General features: G+C 47.3%; 1 protein-coding gene across 14 annotated transcripts in view; it reads right to left on the bottom strand.

The window, feature by feature from the left end:
* HDAC4 (histone deacetylase 4) overlaps positions 1-22,445 on the bottom strand; it is a 236,430-nt gene that overhangs the window by 149,129 nt on the left and 64,856 nt on the right. Inside the window, exon 1 of one of the 14 annotated variants that reach the window (XM_030485811.1) lies at positions 16,106-16,324. The exons of the other annotated variants lie outside the window; for them this stretch is intronic. The gene's annotated coding sequence lies outside the window, so the exon portion shown is untranslated. Of the gene's footprint in view, positions 1-16,105; positions 16,325-22,445 lie in introns of those variants that run through there. 14 annotated transcript variants of the gene reach the window in all.

Genomic DNA, 22,445 nt, shown 5'->3' with positions numbered 1-22,445 from the left:
AACAGCAAAACCAAGACGAGATAGTTCCAGGATGCTCCAGAATAAGGCAAAAACATGGATAAAAACCCCTCTGAAAAGATGAAGCAGCAATATGAACAACATCCAATGCAAATCCAAAACCAGATGAGGAAGTACAGCTTTATTCCTAAAGACGAATAATGAACAAAACCAGAAGGTTGAAGCATTCAGTGAGCTCTTCCAGCAAACTGGAAGCAGCCTTACTGTCATTAAGTGTTGAGTTTCAAAATGCAGGGCAGAACTGGGAAAGGAGAGGTTATTCAAATAGTTTTCTATGTATTCAGATCTTTCACCCCAATGCAAATCACCCTGCCCTGCTTGGATCCCTTGAGTAAAGTGCTGAACAACTAAGCAGTCTCTTTAAAGGGCACCTGGAGTAAAGAAAAGTTCTATACAGACGTGGAAGTCAAACTTTAGGAGAGGCAAGGGGGGAAGGCAGGAGCAAGAGGTACGGAAAATGGGCATTACTGACTAGGATTGGGTTTCCTGAAAGAAAGGAGAAGTTTAAGAGAGAGAACATGAAATTAAATAAGCAGGTAACAGGAAAAGCCAGACAGAGCAAGGGGAAGCTGAAGCAGGCAAATGCTGTGTTTCTCTGTCAGTATGGCTGGCAAACGGGCAGAAAAGGTTGGGTTTTGAGTTGAATAAAAAGACATGAAAAAAAAACCCCACCCTAACAAAATCAAACCTCCCCCCAATCCACATTAAGAGTCCACATAGGGCACAGCTGTAAGAATCATAGAATCCCAGAGTGATTTGGGTGGGAAGGGACCTGCCATGGGCAGGGACACCTTCCACAAGAGCAGGTTGCTCCAAGCCCCTGTGTCCAACCTGGCCTTGAACACTGCCAGGGATGGGGCAGCCACAGCTTCTCTGGGAAAAGTCTGTCCCAGCGCCTCAGCACCCTCACAGGGAAGAACTGTCTAATAAAGAGAAACTTTATTTTCCTGACAAAGAAAGCCAGGTCTGCAGGGATCACCCTCAGCCAAGCACAGACCTGGTTTAAAAAGCCCAGCTCCAGTCCTCATCTGCTTCTGGATTTATTCTATCCAGTGTGTTGCAGCAGTCAGAGCAGTAAAGCTACACTTAAAACTAAGCTTTGCCCTTTTACCACAGAGATCCCCCGTTGGGCCATGAGATGCAGAATTCAGTGCCAAGCTGGAAAATGGATGGATGCAAGGTTCAATGACAACCGAGGAGAACCCTCCCACCTTGATGATGATGATGATGACAGTCAAATAGACAATTATGAAATACCTGGCAAAGGACACAAAGAAAAGCCAAATGACTTTACCAAACTCAACATCCACTGACTGGCAATGATTCAGAAGACATGAAGTTCATTCAGGATGTATTAGCAGATGCATATACAAGACAAGGAAGGTTATTACTCAGGGACATGACAGCCTCTCTGGCCAAAGCACTGCCCTTGGTTTAGATTCAGCACCAGAAGATGAATTGTAGGCAATGAAGCAGAAACCCCTCTAAGAAAAGGTGAGATAGAGGATCTGCAGAACTCGGTAGTTTTTCCAACAGCCTGTTCTCAGTTGAGGGAAGACAACAGAGTCGCCCAGAGGCTTTTTTGGGATAAGGAATTATCTGCTAATGCAAGGAGTTTGAGAGCTCTCAACCCAATAGATTTCTGGTCTTCTTTTAGGCATACACTTTCTGGACAAGACTTCACTCCACAGCAGCAGTTGGTTCTTCCTGAGAAGGCAGGGAATTATGCCCCAAAACCTAAGACCTTGCCAGTGAACCGTCATCCATGTCCTCCACACAAGCTGCTGCCCCTTGCCATTCACTGCTTTGGGTTCCTTTCCAAGCTGGTTTTGAGGTTGCTTGGCACACAACCTGCAAAACCTCCAATGGACTCTCCTGTTCTCAGGAACACAGGAGGAACTAGAGCTTTTTCTTTACCTATTCCCAGTTCTTGGATAAAAACATGGGAATACAGAGGAAAACTGTTGAGCAATAAGACATCAGCAACAGTCCCGAGTGATGAACTGAAGAATTGTTTCTTTGCAAACCAGTTACCAGGTGATTTGTGCTATTTTTATCCCAGGAAGATGCAGCTCAAAAGCTTGCCTCCATCCCTTCCGAGCCAAAACAGAAGGAAGCTGTAACCTCTCAGTGCCCAATTGATAAGAAGCCTGAGGCTGAACAAGGCAGCCAAGCCCAGGATAAACAGCCATCAGTTGGCATCTGAGATACTATCCCAACCACATCCCTTCAAGAGCATGCAAAAATGAAGCTTTTGCTAAGGTCAGAAAGAAGGGGATGTTTCTGGATCAATGACTCTTGAATTTGTAGGTGTCATCAAGCAAACAGTTACCTTGTTCTCCTTGCTGCTTTCCAGTAAAACAACTGGAAACCTGGCTCACAAAGAACAGAACCATTCCCCTTCTCTCCACCCATGTCTACACTTCAACACAACAATACTGCACTTTAGTGAAGAGCTCCAAGACACAATGAGCTTCACAGTTATCTTCACTCAAGAGATAAATAAGCTGGTGCGTGCTTGACCAGGGTTACTCTTAAAGCCTGTACCAACAGAAGCGTTGCCAGGATCAGCTTTCACTTGGGAGCAGGCTCTTGGAGCACGCCCCTGGCTGCCCCACTTCCCATCCTTCTCCACATCATGTGTTTTTGGTTGCATCTGAGCACAGAGACTGGACTTTTTTGGGGGGAAACACTTGAAACTCAACCCAAAACACCCTCCAACTCACTTAACACGCTGAGACACTAATGGAGACTTGTGTCTGGGGGACTGAACAGGTTGCCCAGAGAAGCTGTGGCTGCCCCATTCCTGGCAGTGTTCAAGGCCAGGTTGGACACAGGAGCTTGGAGCAACCTGCTCTAGTGGAAGGTGTCCCTGCCTGTGGCAGGGGGTTGGAACTGGATGAGCTTTAAGGTCCCTTCAACCCAAACCAGTCTGGGATTCTATGATTCAGTGACTGGACTGAATGAAGCCCTAAAGCCAGCTTCAAACACCTCCTCAGCATCATCTGCTGCTCTCCACAGAGCTGATCCTCCGCGTGGCACTTGCCATCAGTCACAAGCTGTTCTTGCCTTCCCCTTTCCCAAGCTCCATCCCTCTGATGAAGGCTGCTTAGTGGTCCACAAGCCAGCACAAGCCTCAGCCCTTGTAATCACGCTGCTGTCAGCAGCTTACAAGGAGGTACACCCTGTGAAAAGAACGCCTCTCTCTTAATGGCAGTGCCCACAACAATTCCACAGCCCAATTCCAGGCCCCAAAACATCTAGTTTTAACCCGTTATCGCTATATAATGTACCACAACCACAATATATAAATTCACCTTGCATTTTATACCCTAAGTTGAGGGGTTTGTTTTGCTGCACAACATGCAAACAGCATTTATCTGCATTACTTCTTGGCAGGATTTGGGGTGGTTGAGTGGGTGCTTCTGGTATCGTCGTATTTCTCAAACCAGCCTATGCACTAACCTTGTATTCTTGGGATGCCAAGCAGTTCAAATGGGATCACCGAGGAATAAAAGCCTTCAACCATGACCATTAAGCACAGTCCACTCAACCATCCTGACTTGCATTTTAACGTCTGCAGCATGGAACATCAAGTGAAAATAGCAGTTATGAGAATGGGAATTATCAGGGACATATTATTTATTTGTCTACTCATTTGAAATATACAGAGAGGGGGGAAAAAAAAAAGTCTCCAGCATTTACAAGAAAGCAATTAAAGCAGCAAATGGATTATTTCTCTTTAAACCTATGAGAAAATGCTCAGTGCATATTTCCTCTCTAATTTGTCTGCACTCAAGGATCTATTTTTGGAAGTCTCCCTAGACTGTATTGTAGCACCACATGTACTGTAATGGCATTTTAATTAGCCCAGAGAGCTGGAAGATGCACTGTGCATCCAAAAGAGAAGCAGCCTAACAAAATGAGAGCAGCCTTCTCTTCCCTTCTTACAGATTTACAGTCGCTACCAAGTCGAAATACCAATTCTGGCTTCAATTGGAATTGGCTGCTAGAAAACCCCAGAGCATCACAACAGCCTATAGAATACGACAGAAACAAACCTAGGAATTAAGCACTATTTACTCATATTTTAAATGTGGATAGTAAGAAGAAAATGCTGCAGACAGAACAGGGGAGAGGAGACAATAAAGACATATTAGAATTGGGCTCTAAATAGGTTTTGGCCTGCAAGTCTAATGAATCAAGCACCCCATTAGATGAAAGCTAATCCAATGCTGGTTATAAGGGTTTGGGGGTTTTGTTGTACTGTTTGGGTTTTTAGTTATTACTAGCACTACTACTAGATCTAATAGCCAAGTTAGCCACCTGCCATTGCCAGTGAGTGATACAATGCAAAACCATCAGCAGCCTGGTCTTGTATGTGTTTAATTTGCTGCAATTCTGACTTCTTTCCCCCTGTGCTGGGCACTGGTGAGGCTGCGCCTTGAATCCTGGGTTCAGTTCTGGGCCCCTCACTGCAAGAGAGACATTGAGGTGCTGGAGCGGGGCCAGAGAAGGGCACTGGAGCTGGTGCAGGGCCTGGAGCACAAGTGTGATGAGGAACGGCTGAGGGACCTGGGGGGTTTAGTCTGGAGAAGAGAAGGCTCAGGGGGGACCTTCTCGCTCTCTGCAACTGCCTGACAGGAGGATGGAGCCAGGAGGGGGCTGGTCTCTGCTCCCAAGGAACAAGGGATGGGACAAGAGGAAACGGCCTCAAGCTGCCCCAGGGGAGGTTTAGATGGAGCTGAGGAACAATTCCTTCCCCAAAGGGTGCTCAGGCATTGGAACAGGCTGCCCAGGGCAGGGCTGGAGTCACTGTCCCTGCAAGTGTTCACACCCCGTGTAGCCGAGGCCTCAGTGCCATGGGTTAGTGGTGGCCTCGGCAGTGCTGGGAATGGTTGGCCTCGGCAGTGCTGGGAATGGTTGGACTGGATGAGCTTAAAGGTCTTTTCCAACCTGGTTGATCCTGTGATTCTATTCTGACTTTTGATGCAGTAGAAACTAAGTCAGGCTGATGTCCACCTCGCTTCCAGAAGAGGCTGACATAGCTGGAATCAAAACCTCCTTCCTGCCCTTGACAATCCTGATGACTCCAGAGACATTCACAGCTTCAGACGTCAAACGGGATGTTCCCCTGAAGCCAGCAGCTGATCGTAGCACTCAGCACCTTGCAAGCAAGAACTATGATGGGTTTCAAGCTTTCTTTTGCATTCTAATCCACATGTGTGTTTCACAAGAGTCAGAAGATACTCAGCTGTAACACCTACAAGAGATTCATACCACTTTCCTACCCAGAACGTAGCAAAGCTAAACCCAACAGATTCCACTTTGGTTACCATCAAAGTAAAAAGCACGTAGAACCATTACTAAGAAAAGTAACCTTTAATATATTAATAGGAAGTTATCCCAGAAGTAAAATACCTAAGCTCCATCACAACAGGAAACGCTGTGGTCCCTCAATGTGTTCACAGGTTAATACCTAAATGCCAACACGGTCCTTTTCAAATGCCAAAATCATAAAAGCATTGTGCTCTATTTCCTGTGCCATTATTTGCCTTAATTCTTTGCAGTGGGAGGATAATGCAACTCCTACTAAAAGTAGAATCATAGAATGCTTTGGGTTGGAAGGGACCTGACACATGACAACCTTCAGTGTCTTTAAGGTCTCTTCCAACCCAAACCAGGCTGGGATTCTGTGATTCTATGTCGTTTTGGAAATCCATGGTAATTAAAGAATCCTTTCCATGTAAATGCAAGGAACCAAAGGGCTGTGGTAACCTCTCCATGAGATCAAAGAGAGAAAGCCCACTGAAGGTGGTCTGATATCCCACACAGACAAAGCATTAGGTGAAGAGGAACATAAAACACGAAGGAAAGAATGACCACATTAAAGAAATAGCATGTATAGTGACCTTTTTCTGTCTATTTTTCCTTTTAAGCTAAAACTATCTATATTTAACGTTGTTTTTCATTCCATTCTTTTGTAACGAGTTTCCAAATCAACTTATTTGGTACACAGAAAATAACCACCAAGTCCAACCACAGACAAGCTCCAGCACGCACTTGTAGTAGAGATAAACCCAGCATCCTACGTCCTGAGCACTTCTTGCACCTCGGTAGTCCGAGAGGTTACTCAGTCCCACTCGGGTGAGAGAGAAACCCAAGAAACACACCTGCTTGCACCCAACACCAAACACCCACCCGGCAAATGCTGCCGACCACGAAGGTGGATCCAACACCAGTGTCCCAACTGTTCCCAAACACACCCTGACTCCGAAGGTAGGAGCCAGCTCAGCCTCCGCTTGAGAACTTCAACACCTCCCATGGGTGATGTTCTCCTCACACAATCACTGATTGACCTGAACATCCAACCATTTTACTTCTCCAGTTACAGGCAGAAGACACTGCTATCTCATTCCCTACACACAGTCACAGTTAAGCACGCCATACCAGGAGAACACTGTGTCAAAGACCTGGCTCTATTTTAGGCTTAGCTTACCCAATCCTTCCCAGCAGCCTCTCTTCTGCAGCCAACATTAGAATGTATTGGTGGTGGGCATCCAACACCTTCTCCCACTTAGTACTACCTCGAAACCCAGCTCAGGGTTTCCACCACACGAGAATAAAACACATCATTATGTCCGTGTCTCCCAGAGTGCTTGGAGGATCCCGCAGGATCCTGCTATGTCCTGATGTTAAATCCATTTCACATGAGATGCCGCACACAGAACCAACCTGGTACTTTGTATGGCAAGTCCCCGTTACCCCACCTCTACCAGATAGAAAGTCAAGGACCATCAACATCAGGAAGCAGGAAAATTGTCCCAGTCTACCCATTCCTGATACAACACCAGTGATTATCTACCAGATTTAGACGAAATCCTGGAATGGTTTGGGTTGAAGGGACCTTAAAGCTCATCCAGCTCCAAACCCCCTGCCACGGGCAGGGACACCTTCCACTAGAGCAGGTTGCTCCAAGCCCCTGTGTCCAACCTGGCCTTGAACACTGCCAGGGATGGGGCAGCCACAGCTTCTCTGGGAAAAGTCTGTGCCAGCGCCTCAGCACCCTCACAGGGAAGAGCTTCTGCCTAAGAGCCCATCTCAATCTCCTCTCTGGCAGGTTCAAGCCATGAAGATAGTCCATATGCACTGTCTTCATGTCAACTGATGTACAGGTTTCTAAAATTTAGACTTCATATATTTTTAAATCCCAAGGGGAAAAAAAAAAACCACCCAAAAACCACCATCATTTCAGAGCATCTAAAAGTAGATTCCACTTCCACAGACTTGGTGGAACAGCAATTTCCCCCTTTGCAACGAAGGAGCAGAGACTCTGCTGTTTCTTGCTATAAATATATTCATAGATATTTCTGCTGGCACGAAGCACTTCAATTTTCAAGGCAAGAGATTCATCAACTCTTCCGGAGAGCTCCATCCTTCCCGGCTTTTGTTCTGTCACTGAGCACACGCTCCTGGCAGGAGTGGAGGAGGGGACAATCTGCCACCATCTGCAGGGTGCTCTCCATCTGAAAAGGTGGCTGTCCTCGAGAAATCAGCACAGGCCAAGCCTCCAACTGCAATATTATGTTCAACCAACAGCCTCTTTTCCAAGAGCCATCATGCAAAATATTCCTTGTTCCCTGCTAAGTGCAGGAGGGGGTTTGGGGTTGGTTTGGATTTGATTTGGCTTTTGGGGGCTTGGTTTGGTTGGGGGGTTTGGGGGTTTTTAAGTTTTAAGGGAGCCTTTTATCAGGAGTGAAGCAAACTTTCTATCCCTGCAGTGTTCAAGGCCAGGTTGGACAGGGCCTTGGGTGACATGGTCTAGTGGAAGGTGTCCCTGCCCATGGCAGGGGGTTGGAATTGGGTGATCTTAAGGTCCTTTCAAAGCCAAACCATTCTACGATCCTTCTTGGTATGCGGATATGGTGAAGTCAGTATTCCACAATCACTGATAAATATTTTGACAGGAGATCAGCATTATCAATGTGAGGTCCTTCATCTGCTGAGCCAGATCCCAGGAATTTCAGCCCACCAAAAGAAGCCAACTCCACAGGATCCCCTTGGCATTCAGCAGGAGAGGTGCTGCTGGCACCCGGCCATTTCCCAATCACAGACTATTCAGAACACATGAATTCAGGGTTGATAGCTACACATTCCCAGATACAATGCCGCTTGAATCCAAACTAACGCTCCAGGAGGCTTTCAGAACTGATTGGTGATACAAAAATGAAGCAAGGAAAGAAAAAACCACCTTGAAATTATCTGCAATTGTCAGCAAGTGGAGACCTACGAAGCACATTTTAAAGGCAGGAGAGAAGGTTCAATAACCTGCTTGATTTTCCCTTCTCTCCACTTGAATAAGCTGCCAGGAAGAAATCCAGCTGAAAGATAGCCTGGCTCTTCTAGAGGTTCAAACAAGACTCCAGCTCCTGCCCTCATAGAACACTATGAACAAGCTACTAAGATACCAAGTGAAGAAAAGGCTTTCCCTCCTTAAAGAGGGAAGGAACTCTATGCTAACATGACCCAAACACTGGGGTTGTCCTTCTTCACCCCAGCCTGCATTTAGGTAGCGCACACTGTAAATCAGGCTTCTCCACAAACCTATTTCCAAGGCAGGCTGTGTCCAAAGGCTCTGAGCCTTTTCCACAGCAGCAAAGGGAAGTGATAATAATGACTCAGCAACCCATTACACCAATGCTTTCAGAAAGCAAAGTAACGCAGGGAAAATTCCTGGATGAAGCAGAGGGCAGGGAGAAAAAGAAGCAAAGGAAACTGATTCTTGGGTCGCTCCTCGGACACTGCCGGCAATGGGAATCATGTCTGATTGCACTACAAAGCAGATGCCTTCCCTCCTTACAAGATGCAGCTTCTTGAGTGAATGGCAGAACTGGAAAGACCAGAGGAAAAAAGGGAGATTTGTTGAGGAAAACAGACATGGAAAGAGAACCATCAGCAAACAGAGCAGGACATGGGCTGGGAAGCTGGACTGGGCATTCCTGCTTACCACACAGCTTGCCAGAGACCTCCAGCTTCAGAAGCTTGAGTGAGACCCCAAGAGGGCTCTTCTCACCTCCCTGCTGTCATGCCAATGTTATTCAATGTGCATCAGGGCACCACACTTGGAAACAAGAGCTTGAATCATGTAGGACAGTGTAACTTGTTAAACCTGGCTCCCTCCATCTTCACATGCATCCATCAGACTGGCAGGATTCATCATGAACCCATCCTAAGAGGGACCACCCTGCTCCCACCTACCCAGTGCCAGGGCTGGCTTGATGGGGTCTGAAAGGAAACACCTTGCTTCCTTCTACCTGTTCCATCCATTAGGCCAAATCCTCATCCTATGAACTTGTGTATGAATATATCACAGAATCCCAGATTGGTTTGGGTTGAAGGGACCTCAAAGCCCATCCAGTCCCAACCCCCTGCCACGGGCAGGGACACCTTCCACTAGAGCAGGTTGCTCCAAGCCCCTGTGTCCAACCTGGCCTTGAACACTGCCAGGGATGGGGCAGCCACAGCTTCTCTGGGAAAAGTCTGTGCCAGCGCCTCAGCACCCTCACAGGGAAGAGCTTCTGCCTCAGAGCTCATCTCAATCTCCCCTCTGGCAGGTTCAAGCCATTCCCCTTGGCCTGGCCCTACAGGCCCTTGTCCAAAGCCCCTCTCCAGGTTTCCTGGAGCCCCTTTAGGCACTGGAGCTGCTCTAAGGTCTCCCCTTCAGGAGCCTTCTCTTCTCCAGGCTGCCCCAGCCCAGCTCTCTCAGCCTGGCTCCAGAGCAGAGCTGCTCCAGCCCTCGCAGCAGCTCCGAGGCCCTGAGGAACACCACTTGTCATTGGTCTCCACTTGGACATTGAGCCTTTGACCACGACTCTGTGAGTGCGACCATCCGGCCAACTCCTTAACCACCAAGTGGTGCATCCATCAAATCCATGCCTCTCCAGTTTAGAGACAAGGATATTGTACGGGATAGAGCCAAACGCCTTGCACAAGTCCAGGTAGATGATTCCAGTTCCTCTTCCCTTACCTACCAATGCCGGAGCCCCAAAGCAGAAGGTCATAGAAGGCCACCAAATTTGTCAGGTATAATATGCCTTTAGTGAAGCCATGTTGGCTGTCACCAATCACCCCCTTATCGTCCATGTGCCTCAGCATAGTTTCCATGTAGATCTGTTGCATGATCTTGCTGGGCACCAGTGAGAAATCCTTATGTTTTAAGGATGAGAGACAAGCTGACCTATTAGCAGCCTAAACTGCAATTCGCCCTAAGCTTACTGAAGACAGCAATCACACCTAAGATGCCACCATCTCTCTCCAGAAGGCAAAAAGATAAGTTTTGCCTCCTTGCTTTGCACATATTTTGGGTATGTGCACATAAAAAAGAAGTAGGAAATTGGTAAAGTTTGGGCCATTATTTCTGTGCAGTCATGTAATAGAGCATCCAAAGCAGCTACTACCAGGAATACCCCAGTGAGGAAGAGCTGCAATAGAATCAGGTGTGTGAAGGAACATTCACATGAAAGGAACAAGGGTTTTTACCTACTGAATTCATGGTTAAGCTGTCATGCACACACACCCCAAAAATTACCCATGTTCAGAGGTCAAAATCCTTTCAAACATGCTAATTCAGGCTGCTCAAAACAGAAGAGCCAATGGAGACAGTGCCCAAGAAAAGGCAACTGTTCCATCAAAATCAGCAGTTCAACCCCAAAACGATCCTGGAAGTTGCCCAAAGAAACTGCAATGACTGGCTTAGAGCAGTGAAGAGACACACAGTTTGTACAGAGAGCACTGGATGGAGCCCACAGAAGCCAGGTCAGGGTGTATCTGCCCACACTCACACGAGTGGAGGCCAGCAAAGAGCTGCTTCTGCTGCCATGATAACAGCAACAGTGAGAAGAGACCTTTTGTTTCTTGTCAGAAAGAAGAAAGGCATTAATGTACCTTCTGAAGTGCTCCTGAGTGCATGCTAGTAGTGGTCCATCAAGAGATCCAGAAAGGAGCTCTTCCCAGCTGGCTCTCCCCAGCTCTCACCACAGCTGCAGCTCATCTTTCCAGGATTATGGAGGGTCTTGTTTTGGTTTTAGGCACATTTCAAGACACAGACCTTCTGTTTCAAGAAAGTATTTAATGTTTCCTTTTATTGCATTCAGCACGAGCACATGCATCTGGCAGGCATTTCCAGGCTTGCGCCATTAACTTGGAGCAAGGAAGAAGAGTATCATCACTCAGGCTCTCCCAAAACCTCGCTTCCCAACAGAGAAAGCACAAGTGGTACCACCTCACAACCACTGAAAGCCAAGAAAGCTCCTCACTACCTGACCTTCTTGTTGAACACTGTTTGTGCCACAAGTCCTGGTTGCTCCCGAGCTTGACAACCAACCCCTGAGGCAGGCTCCCTTGAATGAGGCTCTCCAGCTTGCTTCCAGGTTTGCTTCTCGCAACAGGATGCACTGTTTTAACTGCTGGCTGTACAGCTGGACATGCTGGAGAAGGTGCAAGGAATGGATGGGAAGGGAAAGCAGAGCTGAACTGATAGCCAGCTTCACAGGTACAACACCTCAGACGCACAAAGAGATGTTTTGTAGGATGCAACACCAGCATCCATGGATGCTGCCATGTGTTCCTCTACATTACACTCCAGGAAGCTCTGATTTTCATCCATGTGGTTACATGGGCTTCATCCCACATGATTCCAGGTCTGAGTTACTACTCAGGCTCTTCCACTGCAGCAATTCCTTATGTTCTATGGGTTCTTTCGCACCTAAAGCCTCTTCCACTCTGCTCAGGGTGATTCAGTACACTCGGATCTGAGAGACCCAATACACTGGGACACACATTTCCATTTGGATCAATTGTGCGCTGTGAGCACAAAATCTTCATCTCAGCCTCCAAACTGTTGCATTTCTCACAAACCTGAGCCTTCCTGGATCTCTTGCCTAGGAGAAGGCCAGGCTGGTTTACACTGTCACTACTCCCCGTTGTGGATGAAGGTGGAAATCACATTCTCGTGACACTGAGACTGCTCACAGAAACCAGCTTCAGCTTGTGACTCAGAGATGGGACTCACCCAGAAGACATCTCCCAACACTTAACCTCAGTTCCTGCTTTGATTCCCCCTGATGATGGAAAGCAACAGATCTGGCACAGGAAAATCTCACCCACACAATGAGAAAGAGCCCACTGACATCTCCAGGGCACTCAACATTTCTTTTTTCCCTGCTCTATTGCAAACAGGGGTCAACACAAGCTGAAATGCTTATGGAATAATCATGGGGTTTTCTTATCACTTTACCACAGTAGATCATTACTCCATGGTTATCTACTACAGTACTATCAGATAGTATCAGTAATACAGATTTGCTATAGTAAAAGCATTTGAAATCACATTAAAACACAGTAACATGAGAACAGCACCTTTTAAAACAAAAATTTCTAATCCCTGGTCTGTTGAGGAGCAAATTCCTCTTTCCCAGTCAAGGAGAAGCAAGTCCCTTTGGCCACAGAGCCAACCCAAAATACTGGGCTTTGAATATGTTCAATATAACATCATGTCCTCAGTACCACGGGCTGTAAAATGTGTTGTCTGCCACCTTCCTCCCTTCTTCCTGGAGCTTCCTCTTACCCAGTGACTGCACACAGCTAAAATGCTCACTCATTTGCCAGGCACTGCAATAAAATAAGGCCCTTACACAAACGGAACAGGCTCCTCCCCCTCTGAGCAGCTTGCAAGATACTTCGACTCACCTGACTGATGGTGCTGAGCGGCTTCAAACAACAAGAAGGCATGTTAACATGCAAAATGCACCAAAAGAAAGGCACAACTCCACTCTGTGCCAAAGCTTCCTTGACATATACCCGAAAGGGGCCTAAAAGGATGCTGGAAAGGGACTTTTCATGAGGGACTGTAGCGATAGGACAAGGGGTGAGGGGTTCAAACTGAAACAGCGGAGATTTAGGTTGGATATAGGGAAGTTCTTCCCTGTGAGGTGCTGGCACAGACTTTTCCCAGAGAAGCTGTGGCTGCCCCATCCCTGGCAGTGTTCAAGGCCAGGTTGGACACAGGGCCTTGGAGCAACCTGCTCTAGTGGAAGGTGTCCCTGCCCGTGGCAGGGGCTTGGGACTGGGTGAGCTTTAAGGTCCCTTCCAACACAAACCAGGCTGGGATTCTACGAAATGAAAGAGTATTAACAAGTATTACTTGTCCACCTCAGCTTTTACCTGCAACCCGGACTCTCACAGGGGACTAACAAGCACCAAACCACCCCACAGACTGTACTTGCATGAATGCCATGGCCATGCAGATGTGCCCAGTACATGAGGTCTGTCCACAGACACTGCTAATGCATAACCATAAATCTCAGGAGATTTAACACCTCGGTGAGATCTGAAACCTGTGAGGTGTCTCTGAATGATGAAATACTTTGTGTGTTACAAAAGAAAATGTTATAAAACCAATGCTATGTAAATGTCTCCAAACATGACAGTGGGTGGGTTTGCTGTGAGTTAACCTCTGGCCCCCCTACTACCCAAAGGCACTACTCAGCTTGCACCAATGCAGTTGCCAGGTTTCACATTCACAAGCAGGGAAACCATATTGATGGACTGCAAGCAACATCCTATGAACTACCTGAACATCACACAACCAAAAACGTGCTGGACCAACAGTGAAGTCCCTGTTCCTGGCTGAAGAAAGTCTAAGAGTGTCCCATCAGCCTGTGGGCCAGCAGAATAGTTCTTAGGTTCGTAGAATCATGCTCAAATATCTTATTGCATTAGGAGAATAATCATGTATCTCCATGCATGCCACCCATACATACACATGCATTTGTGTAAATGTGCTTATTGATATGATAACATTATCTTCTGTATAAGAAGCCCCATCCCTGGCAGTGTTCAAGGGCAGGTTGGACACAGGGGCTTGGAGCAACCTGCTCTAGTGGAAGGTGTCCCTGCCTGTGGCAGGGGGGTGGAGCTGGATGAGCTTTAAGGTCCCTTCCAACACAAACCAGGATGGGATTCTATGATTCTATTTTATGATATTCAACTTATATAAGATAGATTTGGAAAGAAGTTATGAAGGAAGAGGCGTTACTTTTACATTCATTTCAAGAGAGAGCGTTCAAGGTCCATTAAGCATTCAACAAAACTATTCTCTGAAGATATGAGCTCATAACTCCAGGCAGCATATGTCTCCTCTCCAGACAGTCCTTCTTGTGAAAGCAGCGTTACTTCTGAGGGCAAGAATCACTGAACCGAGAAACATGGGCTTATTTTGTCCAGTCTGCCCTAGTTTGGAGCCCTTTCATCTTCCTGGTTCTTTAGAAAAGCCAGAAGCATAACACAGAGACTCAGATGTGGGATTTGTCTTTGTTTCTAGGGAAAAACTATGAATAAATCTCAGCAGCAGCAGCACGGGACAGGGAAGAGTGTTCCCATGCGGTGTGGGCAGTTCTGACTGCGTCACCCTGCGGTTCTGGGTACTTCTAGTGGCTCCCAATTAATAATTGCCTGATTTCAAGGTGACATCGTAAAATCACAGAATCAGCCAGGTCGGAAAAGACCTTTAAGCTCATCCAGTCCAACCATCCCCAGCACTGCCAAGGCCACCACTAACCCATGGCACTGAGGCCTCGGCTACACGGGGTGTGAACACTTGCAGGGACGGTGGCTCCAGCACTGCCCTGGGCAGCCTGTTCCAATGCCTGAGCACCCTCTGGGGAAGGAATTGTTCCTCATCTCCATCTAAACCTCCCCTGGTGCAGCTTGAGGCCGTTTCCTCTTGTCCCATCCCTTGTTCCTTGGGAGCAGAGACCAGCCCCCTCCTGGCTCCATCCTCCTGTCAGGCAGTAGGAGAGAGTGATAAGGCAGTGTTCAAGGCCAGGTTGGACACAGGGGCTTGGAGCAACCTGCTCTAGTGGAAGGTGTACTTGCCCATGGCAGGGGGTTGGAACTGGATGAACTTTAAGGTCCCTTCCAACCCAAACCATTCCACGATTCTATGATTTCATACTTTACCAAACAACAAATGCTTCCATCAGCTTTGGCTGCACCTTTCAGTGTTTTACACCACCAGCTATTTTTGGTTTCCTTTCCTCCAGCCAGTAACGGAGAAACCAGCCCTGTTCATCTCTCATACGTTGCCATGATGCCTTTTGCTGGCACAGCAGCGTCCCGAGGCACGTGGCAGTGACAGCCCTGTCAAACCACAGTGCCATCCAACAGCCTCCCTGAAAAATCCATTCTGGCCCACTTCAGGATACATGGATTGCCCTGCTAGCAGGGATGGTTCATCCTTTGTACCCCAAGCGCAAAGGAGCAGCCGAAAACACTTGACTTGTGTCAATTCAGTTCCTCTAGATGAGATTTCCCTCTGCCCTGTGAATATTTTCTCACTTCTTCAATTGGAAATGCATCAAGGCAAAGCTGATCCCACCATTATCCAAGTGCTGCACAAGGACTTCATCCAAACTGAAGCCTTTGGGCAAGCTTTCAGCACAGCTCCAGCAAGCTCACACAAACAGACCTGCAGAATAAACCAGATCTCAGCTGCAAGCTCTGCATCAACCCATACTCAACCGAACACCGGCCAACAAGAAAACCCCTTCATGTGCTTTTTCCTCAGTCACTACTCTGCTACTGGGATTGAATCATGGAATCCCAGCCTGGTTTGGGTTGGAAGAGACCTTAAAGCTCATCCAGTTCCAACCCCCTGCCACGGGCAGGGACACCTTCCACTAGAGCAGGTTGCTCCAAGCCCCTGTGTCCAACCTGGCCTTGAACACTGCCAGGGATGGGGCAGCCACAGCTTCTCTGGGAAAAGTCTGTGCCAGCGCCTCAGCACCCTCACAGGGAAGAGCTTCTGCCTTAGATCTAACCTGAACTTCCCCTGTTTCAGTTTGAACCCATCACCCCTTGTCCTATCACTATGGTCCCAAAGAAAGGGGCTGCAGGCAACGCAAGAGGAAGCCAGGAGCAACCCTCCTTTCTCCAACTCCTACCCTTCTTCATCGCCATAAATCTTGTGGTTTGATCCCTCTCTGCTATACATTAAGAAGTCAGAGAGTAAAGCAAGAGAAAGCCTTACCTCAGACTCCTCCTCAATACCCAAGGCATGTACTTGACAGTTCTCTCTGAACACACTGTTCTCAATCCACGGTTTAAAATGCCTCTGTGCCCCTGCATGGCTGTCAGCCTGTCCTCCTGTCTCTGGCATACATGAGGTTTGACCTTTTCAGATTTACATTTCAAGAGCTCAGAATCTTTGTGAGGCAAAAATGAACCAAGAGGAATTTCTGGAATGGGCAACTGGACTCCTGATGTTTCCTAAGGCAAAACACACACTGCTTGTGTTCCAGCTTCCTAATGCCCTGGTAAACAAGAGAAAATTCAATGACAAAAGCAACCTAAGGAGCTGGAATCCTCTGAAAGATGGAAAACAGACTTCCGCAGCTGCCCACATGAAGTGAAGATGCTGCAGCAGCTCATGGAGCACAAACAATGCTCTAAAGGAAGAATGAAGCTGGAAAAAAATCATACAGAGCAGCAATTGTACTTCCAAGTGAAGAAAAGCCAGGCACTTACTTCCCAATGTGTTCCACCACATATATCCAGCCTCACGTTTCTCCTTTTCCTTTGTGCTGCAGATGCCACACTCATTTTAATGGGGTATTTAATCCATGCAGCTGCCTCAGCACCAGCATTACAGTGTGTTCAGTGGGATCCCCCAAACCTTTCTCTCCACTGCCAGCCCCAAGAGGGAAGCACACAGGCTTTTCCTAGTGTTTAACACTTGTAATACACACTCTGACCCCAAAACACCAGATTTACCAGTGCTCCCACTCCGTGACCATATCAGTACAGTTGCACAGGAGAGCAGAACCAGGCTCTGGGATAAAGATCATCCTGGATAATGATGACCATTTCTTAGGCAGGTGTATCTCTGGGCTTGGCTATTCAAAGTATTACCAAACTTAGGCTTCCTCAGTCCTAGATGCTCTTTAGTGCTATAAAGCACCCATGTTCAAGAGGGCAAACAAGAACACGGAAGTGAATACACCATCAGCACCAATATTAAGTTATGGCATGAAGGAGTTTGAAGTGGGGAGAAATCCTCTTGGTCATTTTACTAAAAACAAGTTAACCCTTTTTATGGATAACTTTAACAAGACTGTCATTGAATATTGGAAGCATGAAGAGGAAGAGATGGGCTAAGCTGAAGGAATGGCAGCATCCCCCAAGCATCTTCTCCATAGAGTCCCTACCCCAGAGCTGGCACCTCACTTTGGAACTTGCTATCCTTGCCTCCTACAAAATGCTTCATCTCAAAATCATTCTCCATCAAAACAAGCTCATCTGCAACGCAGAATGAATTGGTGAGGGTGAAAATGCTTTGTATTCAATCACCTGTGGGTATTTCCAGCACTGTAACACTGAACAGACAGGAATGGCACTAATGTGCACCTACAACACTTACACATCAGAAGCACTTGTCTCTCTTTAGCAATGTTCTCCTAAATGACTAGACCATGCACAGTCTATCCATCTCGTCCTCCATCAATAACATCTATTGATCAGAAATCCAGCAAAAAGGTAAAAAGCCACAAGAAATAGCTCACTGCACAAGAGACAGCTCGTGGCACAGAGGACGTGGGAATTACTGTCAGAAGGGAGACGAGCAGCACAACGCTCTAGGAAAGGTGCAAAGAAGTAGGACAATAAGACACAGCACCTTGAGAGTGCTGCATGGGGCTAACAGCAGCTCACAACATCCATCAGCTGCCGAACAAAGCAGCTAAAGAAGCCAGAGCCATCACCAGAGCTTTGCTACACATGAGGGGTGATGACCCACACACCAGTTGGTCTGTGGTACTATAGTCCCCTGCCCTTCCAAAACCAAGAACCAAGAGGATCTAGGTGTTTCTCTGGCAACTTGGATACGCTGGACACATAGTTGTCACAATCTGAGTGCCATGGCCCCAAAAAAAACCCAAGGAAGCAGAAAAGGCACCTCTAAGTCTTCAATGGATGGCTGATTGTGCACCCCCAAGGAATTAAAGGTTGTACTGCACCAAGAAGAGAACAAATCATCAAATGAATGAAGTGCTATTATTCATTCCTAAATTGGGATTCCCAGCACGAAACACATATTTGATCATCTGGGGCTTAGTGGAGCCCCAAAGTGATGTGTGGGAAGAAGTTGCTGTGCGTAGCTACCCATGAACCCCTACCCAAAAGGCCTTAAGTACTGTTCTAGTGACACCTTACCCCTGCAGCACAGCCCAGTGACCTGCACTCAGCCTCACATAAGACATGTTCATGAAAACACAAGATAGTCTCCACCACAGCCACAGTCCAGTTTGGGTTGGAAGGGACCTTAAAGCTCATCCAGTTCCAATGCATCACTTTGGTGGCTCTCAGGGAAGGGCACTCAATCTTACGCCAGGTTCCCTAAACACCCATCAAATGATTCATCAAACTACCTAAGGCAAAGCTATTTTTACCCCCGTGGACACCAGCAGAAACACAAGCTATCCTGTGCAATGTGGTGGGGGTTATTATGCACAGAACATTATTATCTGTCCTCGAAAGTAGATACTATAAAGTCATCAAAAAGGACTTTGAACGTGCAGTTTAGAAACGCACAGATCAATGCGGCTCTTGTTTATCTGCGGTTCAGGAACCTGCCCTCTTAAGGGGGCACTGCACATGGTGCTTTATTATATACTATAATGTGGTGCTGGTGTTATATAGCTGAACTCCTATGTGTGTACCCCTCTCCAGATTTGGCAGAGGGGAGACCTTAGAGCAGCTCCAGTGCCTAAGGGGGCTACAAGAAACCTGGAGAGGGGCTTTGGACAAGGGCCTGTAGGGGGAATGGCTTTAATTCCTGGTTCAAGAGCCTGCTCTAGCAGCAATCCTGAGCTTTTTTGGAGGCAGAAGCATTATTGCTGCAGCAGCAACAGAGCAGAATCGAAGTGTGGGCAAACGCACCACCAGAACGAAGTCCCTCCTATGTCACCATGGCCCCCATTTCCATGCTGCATGGGGAACAAGCAGCCCATCTCCCTCTTCCAGCTGAGCAGGCACCACCAGCCACGCATCTCCTCTTGTAACACTGAGTTCAAGGTGTAGAGACGCTACCAAAACACGCTCAGGAATGGACTGACTGCACCCATGTTTCTCAAAGCAGGAACACACTTCATCATGAAGCAGCTGCTGGGCTAAAACCTGCATTCTGAGATGCTTCAAAGCTTGCAAGGGTAAATGACATGTGGCGATAGACCATGGAACCACTCACATGCGGTCTTAAAACCCACGAGCCCAGTATTATGCTGGTTTTGTAAGTCCTCCCTTCCGTAAGTTCAAGAGCAGCCTCAGTTTGTTCAAAGCCTTTTGTACCTCTCTGCCCTTTCACTCTCTCATTAGGCTGACCTGCAGCCGTTTCCTAATTTCGAAACGCACTTGGTCCTAAATCAAAGTTCAAAAGGTGCTTCAGAACAATTCAGTTGCTGCAAGCTGGTGACTGTTGATCTTTACAACATTAGTAACTCCTTAGCAGGGAAATACCCTTCCAACAGTCGAGGCAGCTGACCAACTACTCTGGTTGTAGGCTATATTCTCAAGGGGTTGTTAGCTTCTAATAGAAGTACTCATGAAAACACCAGAGATTATACAGCCACTTCTCAGCCCATAAAGACCTGCAAGACAAGGAGAGTTCCGAAGGTATCAGGAATCCACGTGTATACTCCTTAAACAACTGTGATTTGTCCAGTGTTCCACAAACCAGAGGAGAATTTCTGCTCTCAGGAACCATCTGACTCCAGCTTATTTCTGTCACACATCTAACAAGGGTACCTCCCTGAAGTGCTCCTAAACACCAACGTGGAACGAACGCTGACACTTGCAAACACTCTTTATTTCCTTACATAAATCTCTTTCCTGCAGACAGCCACATGCAGACAACACGGTGATAGAACAGGTCCCTTCTTAAAGTTGTCCTCCTTAAGCAGATGAAAATAGGATGTTGTCACTTCAAAGCCTCAAGAAAGCAAAGATCCAGACACACACACACTGCAAACACCCCCTCTGACACATTGTGCATCAGAGAAGGGATCGACACAACATTTCCAACAGGAAAAAAGCCCATTTCCCCCACTTTTGGGAGAAATTTTGATTTTTTTAACTATTTTTACCTTTATCTATTTTACATTCACCTTTCCTATATGCAACAGGAGGAGAAACACTGCAGAGAAAACAAGATCCTGGAGAGCAGCACCATGGTAAGCACCAACATTGTCCACATCCTAATTCTGCCACCACTAGGAGAGGCGGACCCAGGAGCAGAGCAGCATGACCAGGCTCTTCAATCAAACTACTTCTGTTTTACTAATAGCATCTAAAGGAAAGCAGGTTTCCCAGTCATATAATCCATAGGCATTAGAAAATGCATGGAACACCCATCTGCCACCACACCTGATGTAGGCAAGAAGAGTCTGTCACATTGACAAGGACGAATATGGAAGAGCACGGGGGTGAGTGTTCTAACAACTTAAACCAAGACTAAACAAAGATATATGTGTAAGGAAAAGCTGGTAACAGTTGGGCACATGAGGGTTCTTTGTAACATTCCTGGAGAAGAGAAGGTCCAGAGAGACCTTACTGCAGCCTTCTGATACCTAAAGGGGCTCCAGGAAACCTGGAGAGGGACTTTGGACAAGGGCCTGTAGGGACAGGACAAGGGGAATGGCTTGAACCTGCCAGAGGGGAGATTGAGATGAGCTCTTGGGCAGAAGCTCTTCCCTGTGAGGGTGCTGAGGCGCTGGCACAGACTTTTCCCAGAGAAGCTGTGGCTGCCCCATCCCTGGCAGTGTTCAAGGCCAGGTTGGACACAGGGGCTTGGAGCAACCTGCTCTAGTGGAAGGTGTCCCTGCCCGTGGCAGGGGTTGGAGCTGGATGAGCTTTAAGGTCCCTTCAACCCAAACCAGGCTGGGATTGTGTGATTTAGAAAGATAGTTTAATCTGTCCAAGTAATTTCATATTACTGTGAGCTCCCATACTGCAAATACATGATGTAATGAGCTGCCAGAACAGCTCCCTCCTCACCAGTCTGCCTCTGAGGATTAAAACCAGCTAGCAACAACACCCCCAAGTCTGGAGAAAGAGACAAGCCAGCCTCTTGGCTTTCATTTCCACAGGGAAACACTGAGCTTGTCCAAAACCCACTTAAAACCAGCCCAAAATTGACCATCAGAGAAGTCCAGAGGAGGTATATATGGGTAGAGAAACCCCAAACCTGCATGCTCTCTAGGGTTTTATCAACATTTATAGATCTCTTTTAAAAGTTTGGGAGAACATGAGGAATTAATAGACTGCCATATGCCCATGTGCTGCATTTGCTCCAGCAATTTATTCTTATAGCTATTTTATTACCTTCTTTGGGAACTGAGCGAGATAAGGATCATCATCCTGACACTTGGAAATTAGCTTGTTTCTATGACTGTCAGCAAGAAAGCAGGAATTAATCCTCTCATTTCAGCCTGAAAAATACTGAGAGCAAGTCCAATGAAGGGAAAATAAATTGCTTTGTGTTTGTAGGAAGGGGAGAAAAAAAGAAGTGTTTGGAAGAGCAATGGCCTTATTATGCTGGCAAGCCTACAGCCCATGAGATCAATGTTTTGATGAGCACAAGGACTGGTGCCAGAGGGGGACGGGAAGGAGGAGAAGAGACTTCAATGAGCTGAAAGTGAGGAGAAAGGAAGAGGCAGGGAGGTGGTTTGACACTGAACTAGGTCAAGGGTGGGTTTAAGGACAAGGGAAAGCAGAGCGTGCTTGTATAGGAACATTAGGGCTAAGGGGGACCTCAGACATGGGTATTGGAGGCTGGGAGATGAAAGGAAGAGCTATGGTCGCTCTTACCTGCAAGTGAAAGGCATATACCAAGAGGTGGGAAAAAACAAGGAAAAGCATTTACAGTGGAGCTTGCATACACCAAGACAGCATCCACCTTCACAGCACCATAGACTCAACCAGGTTGGAAAAGACCTTTAAGATCATCAAGTCCCCAGCACTGCCAAGGCCACCACTAACCCATGGCACTGAGGGCCTCGGCTACACGGGGTGTGAACACTTGCAGGGACGGTGACTCCAGCACTGCCCTGGGCAGCCTGTTCCAATGCCTGAGCACCCTTTGGGGAAGGAATTGTTCCTCATCTCCATCTAAACCTGCCCTGGGGCAGCTTGAGGCCGTTTCCTCTTGTCCCATCCCTTGTTCCTTGGGAGCAGAGACCAGCCCCCTCCTGGCTCCATCCTCCTGTCAGGCAGTTGCAGAGAGCGAGAAGGTCCCCCCTGAGCCTTCTCTTCTCCAGGCTAAACCCCCCCCAGGTCCCTCAGCCGTTCCTCATCACACTTGTGCTCCAGGCCCTGCA

This window comes from Strigops habroptila, chromosome 5, assembly GCF_004027225.2.
Source record: "Strigops habroptila isolate Jane chromosome 5, bStrHab1.2.pri, whole genome shotgun sequence".
NCBI lineage: Eukaryota > Metazoa > Chordata > Aves > Psittaciformes > Psittacidae > Strigops > Strigops habroptila.
Note: the sequence above shows the minus strand (reverse complement) of the source record. Positions and strands in the feature narration are given on the sequence as shown.